Source organism: Portunus trituberculatus, chromosome 39, assembly GCF_017591435.1.
Source record: "Portunus trituberculatus isolate SZX2019 chromosome 39, ASM1759143v1, whole genome shotgun sequence".
NCBI classification, from domain to species: Eukaryota; Metazoa; Arthropoda; class Malacostraca; order Decapoda; family Portunidae; genus Portunus; species Portunus trituberculatus.
In genome coordinates, this window is record NC_059293.1 from 9,183,504 (window position 1) to 9,198,503 (window position 15,000).

The following is a 15,000-nucleotide window of genomic DNA, read 5'->3' on the forward strand; positions in this document are numbered from 1 at the left end:
TTGCAGTCAAGTGAAAAGAGAAAAATAAAAAAAAAGAAAGTGTTAATGATTAAACTGTACATAACGTAGCGAAGAGGAAGGAAGGGAAAGGAATAAGAGAAAAAGATAAAGGAAAAGAGCAGAGTGAAGATGATTGAAGCAGGAATAAACGGAGAAGAATATGAAGGAGGAAAAATAATCTGGATATATGTGTAAAAAAAAAAACACCATAGTAAAAATAGAAGACAAAAACATGGTACAGCAAGACGAGAGTAATGGACGAAAGGAGAAGAGATGCAGTGAAGCGAAGATAAAACGTAAAGCATGACAAAAAAAAAAAAAAAAGGCATAGGGATAGACAGAACTCGGCAAAAAAAAAAAAAAAAAAGATATAGTATAGTAAAGGTAAAGGTTCTCATAATACATCGAAAGAATATGTTAATGCACAATACTGAAATTTTTTTTTCTAGCTACATTCCACTAAATTAAATCCTAGTACCAGAAAACCAAACTGGGCAACTAAAATCTTCAAAACGAGATGCATAAAAAAAAGTGAAGACAAAAGCATGTAATACAGGAGGAGGGGGAGTAGGAGTAGGAAGAGGAGGAGAAAGAAGAAGAAGAAGAAGAGGAGGAGGAGGAGGAGGAGGAGGAGGAGGGGATGAAAGCATGTGAGGAGAGTGTGGCGGGCAGATAGGTGGCAGCGACGGCCTTGGGTACCCGTGATAATCCCAGCCATCACCTGCAGCTCAGCACATAATGAGCCTCGTTCCCGGCGCGTGTCGGCAGTTGAGGGCCGAAAAGAAACTCTTCTTTTACTTCCCCTTCAGCGGTGGAGTGGGAAAAAAAAAAGACGTCATGCTTGTGGAGGCTGGGAAATTATTACTTTTTATCACCTTTCCTTTTATGACTGTTTGACTTTCCATGCTTACTTTTTCACACGTTCTTTTTCTCCTACCTTCTTTTCTTTCTTTTATTCGATTGTCCTTAGTCGCCCGCCACTCAGGGGACAGTAGGAGAGAAAACAGGGAGAGGAGGAAAAGACAGAAGAGGAAAAAAATGGGAGAGAAAACAGGGAGAGGAAGAAAAGGGAGAAGAGGAAAAAAAGGAAAGAGTAATAGCAAGGTTTCTGGGGCGGGAGACACGTAATGTTGGCACGGTAAACACATGAATATCGGGATGGCGCAGTGTTAGAAGCTAAAAAGAAGGAAAATAAGCTTAACTGCAATGATTATGACGCGGATTAAGATGGCAGTGTTGGCAGTGTTGGTGGTGGTGGTGGTGGTGGTGGCAGTGGTGGTAGTAGTAGAGATTGTGATGGTGGTGGTTATGTTTTCCCTGGCGTTTTAAGAAATCTTACTTCTCCTTATTACTATTTACTTTTTTACTGTCAAAATTATAATACTGAATGTCAGAGAGAGAGAGAGAGAGAGAGAGAGAGAGAGGGGGAGAGAGAAAGCTGGTTTGGAGGAAGAAGGAATGAAATTCTCTCTCTCTCTCTCTCTCTCTCTCTCTCTCTCTCTCTCTCTCTCTCTCTCTCTCTATCTCTCTCTCTCTCTCTCTCTCCAATCCTTCCTTGGACTCCTTACTTATAGCATCCTATCCCTTTTATTCATATCCTTCCTAACGTTCTGTTTCCCTTCTGTCCTTCCCTCTCCTTCTCACGTTCCTCCAGTGCTCTTCCTTCTCCCCTGCCATGTTTCTCTTCCTTAAGTATTGTCAAGCCCACAGAAATCATTATCAGAATTTTCAATGAAGGTTCTTTTTCAATGATGTAGATATCTTATTAATGTGTCACTAAAAATATAGAAAAAAAACACTTAAAATTTTCAAGACTCCAGGTAAATGCTCTTGAATGTAGTGGAGGTGCGCAGTGTTTCAAAATGGGGTCTTATGAGTGTTTGGAGCGTCACGACACTTTGCTCTCACGTTAGTATCGGCTTGATTACCATTACCGATAACGAGAGGAAGGGAACACTGGGAAACGAGGCGCCGGCACTTTATCACAGCACTACAATGTGACAAGAACAACACTAAGACACGCCTTCGCATACTCGTTGGAAAGATGGAAAGGGCTTTTTCTTAGTAAGGGAGGAAAGCATGGTTCTAGTGCGTTTCTGCATCTTTTGTAACACTTATGGCACGACCCTTGCATGCTTGTTTGAAAGAATACACTTATTTTTCAAGAAGGGGATGAAGTTCAGAATTAGTGTAATATTTTTTTTGTTTTTTTTTGTTATTGCTGTGCCAACTGATAATATAAATAACGTTATAGTTTTGAGATAGCATGCTGTTGTTACTGGGGAATCATCTTTATTTCTCTTCCGTGTAAGAATAACTATAAGAAAACTGATAACTTATAGCGAAAGATACATTTGTTCTATTAATTCTTACTTTACTTTTTTATTATTTTTTTAATCTTTTTACTATTTTTCATTAGTGTTATGTATTAGTAATTTCTCTTTTTTGGCTTGAAGGAAGGGAATAAGTCTCTCTCTCTCTCTCTCTCTCTCTCTCTCTCTCTCTCTCTCTTGTGGTAACCTCACACCTCTGGAAGCCACCCTTTCCTTTCTTCTTCCCCGCCTAGTGTTCTGTTCACCGCCAGACATTTCCATCTAACTACGTCGCCCTCTGTCAGTGCTGGCTTGAAATAGCTCTCTCTCTCTCTCTCTCTCTCTCTCTCTCTCTCTCTCTCTCTCTCTCTCTCTCTCTCTCTCTCTCTATTCATTCTCAAGGTTTCACAGTTCTCGTAGGTTTTCGGGAGAAGATGTCAAGTTTCTCTTCCTTTCCTTCTTTATTCTTCTTTGGCTTCGCTCTTGTTGTTCCCAGTTATTTTTCTTTCATACGAGTCTATTATGTCATTCTATTTTCTAAGTGCTTGTTTGTGGGTTTAGTTTTTCTTTTGTTTTCCAGGTCTTGGTTATCTGTTACTCTGTGTGTGTTTTTAGTGAGTGTTTCTTTGTAACTTTGTCTCTTATCTCTCTTGTTTCATTCTCCCTCTTCTTTATCCTCTTCCTCCTCTTGTTCGTACTTTGTTCTCCAACTTCTTCAACTCCTTGTGTTTCTTTTCCTTCTCTTTGTGCTTCTTCTTCTTCAGTCTTGTCTTTCCAACTACCCTCTTTAAGTTCGTTATCGTTATTTGTATTTCTCTTTTCCATTTATTCCTCATCCTTTTGTCTTTTTTTTCTCCTGCATATAATTCTTTCTCTCCCGTTCTTCCGTCCATTTTCTTCATCATTCTTTCACCTCCTCTTCTTTTGCTTTTCCTCCTTCTCCACCTCTCCCTCATCCTTCTTTCTGTCTTCCTTCTGATTTCCTCTTTTTCTCCTTCCTCTTCCTCCTCCTCTTTCCTCCTCCTCCTCTACTAAAAATGCGCTGTCATCATTTATCTATTTTTCACATTTCGAAAAAAAAAAAAAAAAATGAAAGCCAGAAATAAACAAAATGTATGTAGCACCAGATGTGTCACGGCATTTTTTCTGTATCTTTTTGTTTTTAATAACGCGTGTGATTCATACTGTACACATATATATACTTTTTTTGTGACAAGAGTTTTGCTGTAATTGCTAAAGCTACAAAAGTGAGCATACATGTGTGTGTATTTGTGATGCTGTATATATTTGCTTTTGTCTTTTATCATATGTGTTTTCCGTGTTCGAGAGAGAGAGAGAGAGAGAGAGAGAGAGAGAGAGAGAGAGAGAGAGAGAGAGAGAGAGAGAGAGAGAGAGAGAGAGAGAGAGAGAGAGAGAGAGAGAGAGAGAGAGAGAGAGAGAGAGAGAGAGAGAGAGAGAGAGAGAGAGAGAGAGAGAGAGAGAGAGAGAGAGAGAGAGAGAGAGAGAGAGAGAGACACCCAACGAGACAGATAGACAAGGACTAACAGAGAAAGAAATACAATAGAAACAAAGACAACCAAAATAAATGCCACCACAATAATATAACGGGATGAGACGGGACGAGGAAGTGCTGGGAGAAGCGAGGCGGGACGGGGACAAACAAGACACCTTCCAGCCACCAAGGGAAGAAAAACAAGCGCAAATTAGCATCGCCGTAATCCAAATGTCACTGACCCAAAATATTCTACACCCTCGAGGCAACATTCTCGACACGACGGAAACTGCAGACAAAACGAAGGATTATGGAAATGTATACATGAAGCTCGTACGTTTTGAGGACAGAGACACAAGAGAGTGACACAGAAGACAGCCAGGACACACACACACTTCTCAAAATGCGGGCAAAGTGAATGCAAGGATAAGAATATAAAAAGAAGGATGTGAGATTTTAATGGTAAGTCAGTGACGGAGTTTTAGAAGAGTTTTTTTTTTCTCTAGCTGTTTTTTTTTTCCTTTTTTTTTTACGGGTTCCAGTGTAGGTCATTGTAGTTCTTTTTAAGGTGTTTTGTGAGTTATGTGGTAGTTATTTTATTTTTTTCTTTATGACTTGAGCGGATGTTTGGATGTTTTTTGTCAAGAGAGTGGGAATCTTCAAGGGGAATTTCGTGGATGTTTTCATGAGGAAGTTTCCAAGTATGTTTTCATGAGTAGTGTGACACTTTTTAAGAATGTTTTCATGAGGTGTTAGTTTTCAGGGACCATTTTCATGATTAACAGTTTTCAAGGGTGGAATAAAAGTTTTCAAGGGCGTTTTTATGTCTAGTGGCGATGCTTGAGGTGGTAAGTAAGCAAATTTTCCTCATCATCAATACAAGAATCACTAAAAACCTGGCTACACATCGTGGCCTTAGAAACGATCCATATGAGAGAGCAAAACACTTCGCGGGTCAAAATTTGGAGCGGAGAGAAGAGACTTACATTCAAAAGAGCAAAGATTTCCTATTATGGGGAGACAGATTCCAAGAGCACCCACGTTAGATTATGTTAATGTTCCCGTCTAGCCTTCTCCTTTCATATGCTGACTTACTGTGAGAAGTGGCAGGCGAATAGCTCTTATTTACGTTTCCCTGCATGCACCATCACTCCCGACGCCATTGTTGCAGAGAGGAAGGGAGCCACGGTGCTTTTGTCTCGACGCAACATACGGGAAAGAAACACTGACAGCTGAGTGGCTTCCTCCGCCCTCACCAATCAGCTGTAGTACTGGGATACGAAGAGAAAACGGGAAACGGTTGACTGCTGGAATTGGTATGAGAGAAGGGGCATGGAATTCTAGAGTGTTAGTTTTAACAGTGTTTTCATGACTGGAAACTACGTAATTTACAAGTTTTTATTAGTAGTTTTCAAGAATTTTTTTATGGTTAGAGTGGCAGTGTTCAAGGATTTTTTCGTGACTCCTTACCCGAAAACACCACGTGACTAAGAGTTTGCATTTACGGCTTCAAGAACTCTATTCCCCTGCCTTACTTAAAATTATAATGAACAAAAACTATACGTGTCTCTAATAACTTTAAACATTTAGTAACTATACTGAAGGTGATAAAACAGTAGAAACTTCAATCCTGGAACTGTTTACTTTGTGTTTACTGTAGCGCGTCTTGATTCTTGCATCCAGCAAAATAATAAAGCACCAAGTAACGACTCTTCACAACCTCAAACCTCAACTGGCTTCCTGTGTGCCATTAGACTCATCTTTCCTCAAAACTTATCACAAAGACGTAAACTCGCCTCTAAACCAACTAATGCCTTTGACTGTTAATAAGTCTCTCTTTCTTGAATAACTCTAAGACACTTTTACTTGTTCTACAGCCACCTCTATTCCTTAAACAGGGTAGAAATTGCAAATTATACACTTTTCATCACCTACTTTCTTGTAAATGTTCATATATATTTTAATGCATTACTTCTGGTGCTGCTAATAGTTTTAAATTACAGAGAAAACGATTAACTCATATCTAAAACGTCTTATTAATACCTCCCACTATCCCCTTCAACCTCAAGTAACTTAACCTAACCTAACACGAAACCTTGACTCACCTGTGGGGAAGTCAAACTCACGCACCAATCGAACCCAAAATTCCTGATCATGACAGAACTGCGAGCTTATAAAAAGAAGAAAAAAAGAAGAAAAATACTAAATCTAAACTTCAATTCACATCTGCTCCGGTACGTGACACTAAAACCCACATTAAAAAAAAAAAATATTACACTGGTGCCTATGAACAGAGAGAGAGAGAGAGAGAGAGAGAGAGAGAGAGAGAGAGAGAGAGAGAGAGAGAGAGAGAAGAGGAAAGGAGAGGAGAGACGAGACGTAGCCAGTAGAGTTGAGGGTCCGTCCCTTCTTGGTGACCTGAACACGGGGCCAGCCAGTTCTTAAAGCAGAAGGCCTGACGATACAGGACGCGAAGGCAGACTGGCATGAGGAGAAATATCGTTGCAATTTCGAGTCAATGGTTCTCCTGATGATGTCAATGATGCTGTGACTTGCGAGGGAGACGGAGGAGAGGGGAATGCAGGAAGAGAAAAAAAGAAAAGGGAACGAAAAGAGAAAAAGGAGAAAGAAGGAAAGCAGGAGTATACTGAAGGGAAAGGAAAGAGGAGCGACAGGAAATAATGTATGAGGGAAGGAAGAATGTCGGAGGGGAGGGAAAGACGAAAAAAAAAAAAAATGGAGAGGAGTGAGGAAGAGGAGAGAAAAAAAGGAAAGGATGATGATTGGGGGAGAAAGATAATAAGCGGAGAAAAGAAAAGAAGTGGGAGGAAGAGGAATGAAAAGGTAACATAAAGAAGAGGAAATAATGAGAATATAATAGGAAAGATAAAGAAGAACGGAAGGGGGAAAGGAGGAGAGGAAGAAAAAGAAGCTGGAGGAAAAAAAAGAGAGGGGAAAGAAAGGAAGGAAAGATAGAAGAGAAAAAGACGGTACAGCCCACGAGAGGTCATTTTGTCAATCTCTGCAGTGGCTCTATATGAGGAGGAAAGGAGGAAGGAGAGAGCTGGAAGGAGAGAAAGAGAGAAAAGAGGAGATGGAGGACAATAAAAGAGTGGTCATCCGTTTGTCAGTCTGCTCCAAGTCTCTAGGGAAGGAAAGAAGAGGAGAGGAGGGAAGAAACTACATCAAGAGGAAGAAGAGAAAGATAAGGAAAGGATAAGGATGATAAAAAGTGGTTATCCATATATTAATATCAGTACCTCTATTTCTTCTACGTTACGAAGGCTAGGAGAAAGGGAGGAAGAGAGGAAGAAAGGATAAAGAGGACAGGACACAAGAGAAAAAGAAGAGAAAATGAAGGACAAGAAGGAGTGGTTATCAGGTTATCAAATTAGGTATCTTACACTTTCAAGCGAGGAAGAAGGAAAGAGGAGGAAGATGAGGAGGAGTACTAAGGAGAGAGGGTTAGATTATTCACATTTCAAGGCAACACTAATAGAGGCAAGTATGAGGTCGAGAGGTATATAAGGACACGTATAACTAAATACACTCGCAACGTCACACTGAGGATCTGGAAGAGTGAAAGACTGAGGACTTCCAAGATGCCACTGAGCTGCACAAAAGAAAATCCTCCTTATAGTAGAGTTTGGGTACTTGGTCCGTGTACTTTTGTGATAGCCTGAAACTGCAGTGGATTTTAACTTTCACAAAAACTATAGTATCACAAAAAAGCATCACTAAAACGTAAGCATCACAAATAAACATCACAAAAAGACATAAAAAAGCATCACAAAAAAGCATCACAAAAATGCATCACAAATAAACATCACAAAAAAAACATCACACAAATGAAAGCATTAAAACAGAAAAAAAAAATCACAAAATTGGCCCATATTCTGAAACACTTCGCGCAGCACCTTCACTATTTTCAAAGAGCTCTAGTTGAAGTGACACGGGTTTTTAAGGATGTTTTTGTAATTAGAATGACATGTTAACAAGTTTTCTGCATTATCAACAGGGAAAATACTCTTTACAACTTGGGTAACCGTCTCTGCAGTCTTTGAAAATGTTGGCAGTGAGAGAGAAGCGTTTCTGAATATGGTGCAATGTTTCAAGTCTCAAGTGGGTAACATTTCTATCAACTTTTCATTCCTTGCCTTGTATTTAACTCTTTCACTGTAATATGTCATGACTCACATAAATAGAAGCAACAAAACCCCTAATAAGTATCGATATAGAAAGAGAAAAGAAAAGAAGTGGATTTAAATGTAATAGCTCAAGCAATTTCAGATGAGTGTGAAGCTAAAATGATGACTTCAGTGGTTAGTATTAAGGAAAGACATACACTTTTAACATTCAACCACTACAAAAAGTGGCTCATATAGGTATTTTCTTGCGGTTTCCTACTCCCTGTCTAATCATTCACCTTTTCACTGTATTTCATTAAGAACTGAAGTCATGGAAGCGACGTCAAGTGGAAAAAAGAGAACAAAAGAATAGAAATGTCGAGGTAGATTATAAAAGAAACGACACAGGATTTTATTTTTCTCACTACTTTTTCCATTTCCTTTTCCTGTTTCCCTCTGTCCCGTTTCCTTTAGTCAGTTCACGTACGAGGTGGTGTGTTTGTTTTGACCACACATTTTTTCCAGCTTACCACGGCAAACATTCAATAGCCCGCCACTTCATCTTTAAGTCAGCACCTCTTGTTTCTATTCCTCTTTCCTTCCTCTCCACTGTCACCTTCCTCTTATCCCCTTGCCCTCCCTCACACTTCTCTCCTATCCTACTCTGTCCTTATTTCGTTCCCTGAGCCACACCCAAATCCCCTCTTGTCACTCCTCTGCTTCACTTTCCCCAGCTGCTTCTGTTTCTGCCATCTGTGCTACATCTTATTCCTTCAGTCTAACACACTAACACATCTTAAACGCCTGGTCATGTTCTAGTGCTCTGTTTCACCTTTCTATATTTGACTCCCCTTGTTTGAGTGTTCTGATACGCTCTCTTCCCTAGACGTGAAGGAATGTGCCGGAGAGTTGTTGGGAAGTGCGAGGTGTTGGGATTTGTACGAGGTTGTTGGTAGTTTAGGAATGTATTATGTTAAAAAAAGGAATGCATCAAGTAGTGGGGAAAAAAGGTGCCAAGAAATGAAAGGTGTTAGTAAGTGAAGGAATGTGCCAGGAAGTGAAGGAAGGTAACAGGAAATGAAGGAAATTATGTATGTATGTCTTATCCTTCTGTTTTCTCTTCTCCTTTCTCTCCTTTTCTCCCCTTATCCTTCCCTCTCATTATCCAGTTTCCCTTTCCAAAAAGTACCCAAGTAACTTATTTGCACTCCTCCAAATGAATAAAAAAAAGAGAACACACGAAACACTGGTACCTACACATTTCTACAACACCATTCTCTAGTTTCCCCCTTTAAAAGTGTTGCAATAAACCACTTCAAACAAACACAAAGATTCCCAAGAAAAACACAGCACTGGTCCATCCTTTGTCACAATAGAGTTCTTCACCGTTTTGTTTTCTCTCTAAAAACACTGCAATAAACCACTACTTCTTCCACTGTCCAAATACGAAAAAATAACAACGAAAAAAAAAATCTGAACAGGTCCATCTTTTACAGCAGCGGAGCTCTTGAATTTTTTGTTTCCTCTCTATCTGAGGCTAAACATCGAAAAGTCCGCCAACAAAATACAGTCCAGCTCTGTGGTTTTCCAGGAAAAGTGTGTTTGCGTCATAAATATTTGCCCGGGTTACTCACTCCCAAGCATGAATCCTTACCGGCCCTTGACGACCATTCTTCCTCCCATCCCGGCCTCCTTTGCTCCTTCTCGTCCCTACCTGCTTCCTGCTCACCCTCCTTCCCTGCCCTATGCTCTCCTCAGTCTCCCTCTTCTCTCCCTCCCGACCTCCTTTTCTCCACTAGCTTAACTCTTCTCTCAACTTTGCAGCATCTCTCTCTCTCTCTCTCTCTCTCTCTCTCTCTCTCTCTCTCTCTCTCTCTCTTTCCTTCCCATCCTGACTATCACCCTCCCAACCTTCTATTTTTCCCTCATTCCCTCCTTTTTCCCTTTCTACTGTAACTCCTTCCAACCTGTCTCCCAACCTCCCCAACCTCAGCTATAATATCCTAACTCTATCCCTTTCAGCCTTCTACCCTTCCCTTCTTGCTCTGCCCTTCCTTTCTCTGCCCTGACTCCTCATTCTTGCATTCTCCCTTCACTAATACGGTATAAAAATTTAAGAATTCTACGATATTTTCTTGTAAGCGTGATCACTCTTTCCTTTTCCTTAATTTATGTATTTTCATATATTTTCCTCTATCTCATTACTATCAAGGGTACGTGGAACCTGTAAATAAAGTGAGAGAAGGAGCTTATAATGTCGATCGTGAATTTTGCCTTGAGAATGCACTAGTGGCCATTACAGGTGATGTTTTGTGTGCTTTGTTCCTTCTGTTGTGCTTACGCGCTTGCTCCTGCCCGGGGAACGCCGAGGAAAGGGTATAAACAAGTGCAAAGAATCGTGAATGAAGAGTATTTCCAAAACTTTTCTTCTCTTGATTTTTCTCTCGGTCGTGAGATACTATTTCTTCTCGTGAATAAGAAGAAAAGGAAAAGATGAGATGGAAGAGAATGGCGAGGTTTATTCATGAGGCTTGTTGCATTTTGTTTGTGTGTAAGTATGTGTGCTTATAGTTGATATTTTGAAGGAGTATATATAAAAAAAATAGAAGACTGCAGTGACAGAAGCCTTTTCCGTCTATGTATGGAGTATGATTCATATGCATCGTGGGGAACTAATGCAAGAGTTAACCAGTGTTGCCAATAATTCATCGATCCCTTTTGTGGTAAAGTCTGGAAATCCCTGCCTGTTTCTGTATTTCCACCTTTCTATTACTTAGGTTAGGTTAGATTAAAGGTCGCAATAGACTTAACATCTGGCTCTGGTTGGCGCTTTTGTCCTTGTATTGGCAGAACACTTCAGAGGGACCTTTATATTGTAATTTGTGTTGCCCTGCCAGTGCCATTACTACATGAACAAAAAAGCACCACAACTACCACAACCACTAACAATAACCTCTACTACTACTACTATTATCATCACAATTTTCCCCAAGCCGGTTGATACAAAGGATATAAATCACAGAGAATGGCACGTCTTCTTTATCTTTAGCTTCCCATTCTCTCCGCGCCAAGATAATCTGCAGAAAAGTCAAGCAGTGGGAAGGAATGATTTTTCTTGAGTTCATTTGGCTTAAATCTTTTCTTCCTCGTGGCTGACCATTTTATTTCCTTTTCTTCAAATATTTCTTCGTCTTAACTTTTTTAACTTTTCAACTTTTTTTTTCATTATCGTGGGTATATTCATTCTTCGTTCTTCTTATTGTTATTGATATGATTGTTTACTTTTGGTTTTTCGTGTTATCCTCTTTCTTCTTCATCGTTTCTCATTCATTTTTTTATCAGTCCTCTTTTTTATCTTATTCTTCGTCTTTTTTTTCTTATTCACCGTGTTTTTTTTCTTATTATTTTTCTTCATTTACCATCATTTTTTTATTATTTCTCTCATTTTCTGCTTTGTCCTCATTTTAGCCTTTTTCTACATCCTTTTTTTTTACCCTTCAACTCCTCCTCCTTTCTTTTTCTTTATTCTCAACCTTATTTTCGTCTCCCTCTCTCCTTTCTTCCTGTCCTTCTCATACGCATCGCATCTATACCATCCATTCTATACGTCATATTTACCAAAACTGCTTTCCTCTACCTCCTCCTCCTCCTCCTCCTCCTCCTCCTCGGCTTCTTTTTTCTCATCTTTTGCTCTTCCACGTTATCTCCTCTCGTTCAGTAAATCTCTCTTCCTGCTTTTATTTTCTCTTGTTTACTCATCTCTTGTATTCCATTATTCTTTCCTCTTTGTGCACCACTTTTTATCATTATTTCTTTTCTCCCTAGCTCTTTATTCTATTTTTATTTTTATTTCCTTTTCCACGAACGTATGAACTTATTTTTTTCACTAAATATTTATTCTTTCTTCAAACTTTTCTTTTAATTCTTCTTTCCCTTTTGCATTTTTTCTTAACCGTCTAGACGATATTTGCATAATTCTGCTTTTTCGGAGAGTTAATTTTTAATCTCTGATCGGTTTGCATATGACTTCTGTCTTACTGCCCATCCCACTCTCTCTCTCTCTCTCTCTCTCTCTCTCTCTCTCTCTCTCTCTCTCTCTCTCTCTCTCTCTCTCTCAACCCGATAAAAAGCAGGAATCTAATTTTTCCTGCTATATTCTTCTCTTCCTCTCTTTTCCTTAGAATAGATGGAAGTGCTGCAGTAGTAGTAGTAGTAGTAGTAGTAGTAATAGTGGTGGTGGTGGTGATAATGATTGTTGTTGTAATAGAAGGGGCAACATTCTCACTAACCACCTGACTCCGTACAAATGAACTCCTCCTATGAACTCCCACTAGTCAAGGTGAAACGGGCAAACACAGCCATTGACCCTACACTTAACCTACATGAAAATACATCATTCAAGCATGGAAATACACTTAGTCTACATGATACTACGTTTAATCTACATGAAACTACACTTAATCTAAACGAAAATACACTAAAATATAAAGCAAATAACTTAAATTACATAATCGACACGTATACAATATGAAACAACTCACTTTACCTACATAAAATAGAGAAGCAGGTCACCAGAGAGGGAAGAGGAAGACGCAACACTACATACCAAGAGAGGCTTGCGAGTTCTAAGCCGGAGCTGTTCTAGATGAGCGAGATTACACGGAATAGGAAACTCTTTTAAGAACTCAGAAACAAAGACCGCGAGAGAATTGGAAAATACTTGAAGATGAGAGAGAGTGAGAGAGAGGAGAGAGAGAGAAAAAAGATGCTGATACAGGTTTCTGGAATACACGCAGGCGCTTCATACTGCTACTCCTCTTCCTCCTCCTCCTCCTCTCCTCCTCTCCTCCTCCTCTTCCTCCTCCTCCTCGTGCTATTCCTGCAACTCCTTCCTCCCTTCCTCTTACACCCGATGGTCGTAATGAGGAGATATATAACAGCCTCAATTTCACAGCGAGCCTCCCTGAACGCATTCTTCCCGCCATTTATAACGCAGTCTTGCCAGCCTCCCGGGAACACGCTGCTCTGATAGCCAAGTCCGCCGCCCCTCGCACGGTCAATATTATTACCCTCTACATTTTAGTTACTTTAGGTTCCCGTGCAAATAAACACACACCGAAGACTTCACGTGGGTATAAAGTAAAGAGGAAATCAGGTTTTACTTGTATTTTGTGTTATTTTTTATAGACGGTAGAGGATGGAAGTTGTTGGTATTTGTAATGAAAAGGAATAAGTGAGTGTTGAATGTTTCCTCTCTGCTGTGAGTGCAGTGGTCGATAGCAGTGCAAGATTTTCCTGGGAGATGCATTAGGGATAAAATTTTACGTATTTCCGTGGTGAAAATAGCTTAATCCGGGAAGCTGCGAGAGAGAGAGAGAGAGAGAGAGAGAGAGAGAGAGAGAGAGAGAGAGAGAGAGAGAGATTCCACTGCTTCTTTCCCGATTAAAATAGCTTGTAATTCACCAACATCAAAGAAAAATGAAATGAATAGACAAAATAGAGAAACACGGAACGAAAACGAATCAGAGGACGAACGAAAGAAAAATAGAGAAGATCGAACACCAACATAAACAATTACTCAATCCATCCCCGCCTCCGCCGACACACACACACACACACACACACACACACACACACACATCACTTTCTTCCCCAACACACACACACACACACACATCACTCCCTAACACTCTATAATCCAGTAAACAGAAGAAACTCACAGGTTAATGAACGGCTCTCACTCGCCTTACCTGAAGGAGAGAGAGAAAAAACCAGGTGAGCACAAAAGTAAAAGGTAACAAATCTACGTGCATTATAGAGAGATTACCTGCTTTGCTACGAATGAGGAGGAGGATTAGGAGCTAGAAGAAGGATCATTATTAATATTAGGATTATGTACAGGATTAAGAGGGGAACAGGAGATTGGAAGTAAGAGGTCAAATTGAAGACTGCAAAGTGTTGAGGAGATACGAGTTATGTCCACAAATTGAGGACAGAAATATATATAAAAAAGAAAGGAATATCATGAAACTAACGTAAAAATAAAATAAAGGATCCAATGTAACGGTACAGCACGCAAATGAAAAGAGTAAAACAATTCTGGATACAATATAATTCTCTCTCTCTCTCTCTCTCTCTCTCTCTCTCTCTCTCTCTCTCTCTCTCTCTCTCTCTCTCTCTCTCTCTCTCTCTCTCTCTCTCTCACATACTCGTCCATTTGTGTGTGTTAATGTGCTATATGTAAAATGAGGGATACGAAGATAGAAATAGATAGATGACAAATAAAAAGCGGGCAAATAGATAGATACGTATGTAATGTATATATAAACAAAAAATTCATATATATATATATGTATTGCAAATTCCGTAATTGATCAAAAGGCAAGGTTCAAAAACATATACATAGTTATATAGAGAGACAAACAAATGATAGTCACACATAACTAAACACATAAGGAAATGTCTTGATCATTATCAAAATAAAAAAAAAAGAACAGATCATTGAATAAAATCATATAAATAATTAGACAGATGAATTAATGTAAACGGCCATGTTGCAAAAATATAAATGACAAAAACAGCATATTTTCTAGATATTCGTTCACAGTGGTACAGTGGAAGGATGCGTGCTTTGGGGTCCGAGGGTTCGAATCCTGTCCACGGTCCGAGTGTAGGCTGGGCTTCCTCACTTGGGACAGTGGTTTCCTAGCGGGTGGGCTTTGAGATAGGAGGTACCCCAAAAAGTACCCCCTTCAGTCCATAGATTCCCGTGAAAACCCACATGGTATAAATAAGAAAAAAAAAAAAGCCTAAGAGAAACACATACACAAACATATAGACAGAGATAAATGCATAAATAAAGAGATATATACATAAAAAAAAAAAAATGAGAATGATACGAAAATAAAAAAAAGAGCTACATAAAAATCAGAAAGAAGAAAAATAAAAACTACGATACGCATCCACATAGGAGATTTATTTTTTCTTCTTTTTTTCTCATTTTTTCACAGCACGGAACTCAATGTAGGCGGATGATCCTGCAGGAAGACGAGAACATAAAAGCAATCCC

The 15,000-nt window shown here is 39.5% G+C and overlaps 1 protein-coding gene across 2 annotated transcripts in view; it reads left to right on the plus strand.

Annotated features, from left to right (window-relative positions):
- Positions 1 to 15,000, plus strand: part of LOC123515523 (thrombospondin type-1 domain-containing protein 7B-like) — a 531,642-nt gene that overhangs the window by 294,728 nt on the left and 221,914 nt on the right. The gene's annotated exons all lie outside the window — the stretch shown is intronic.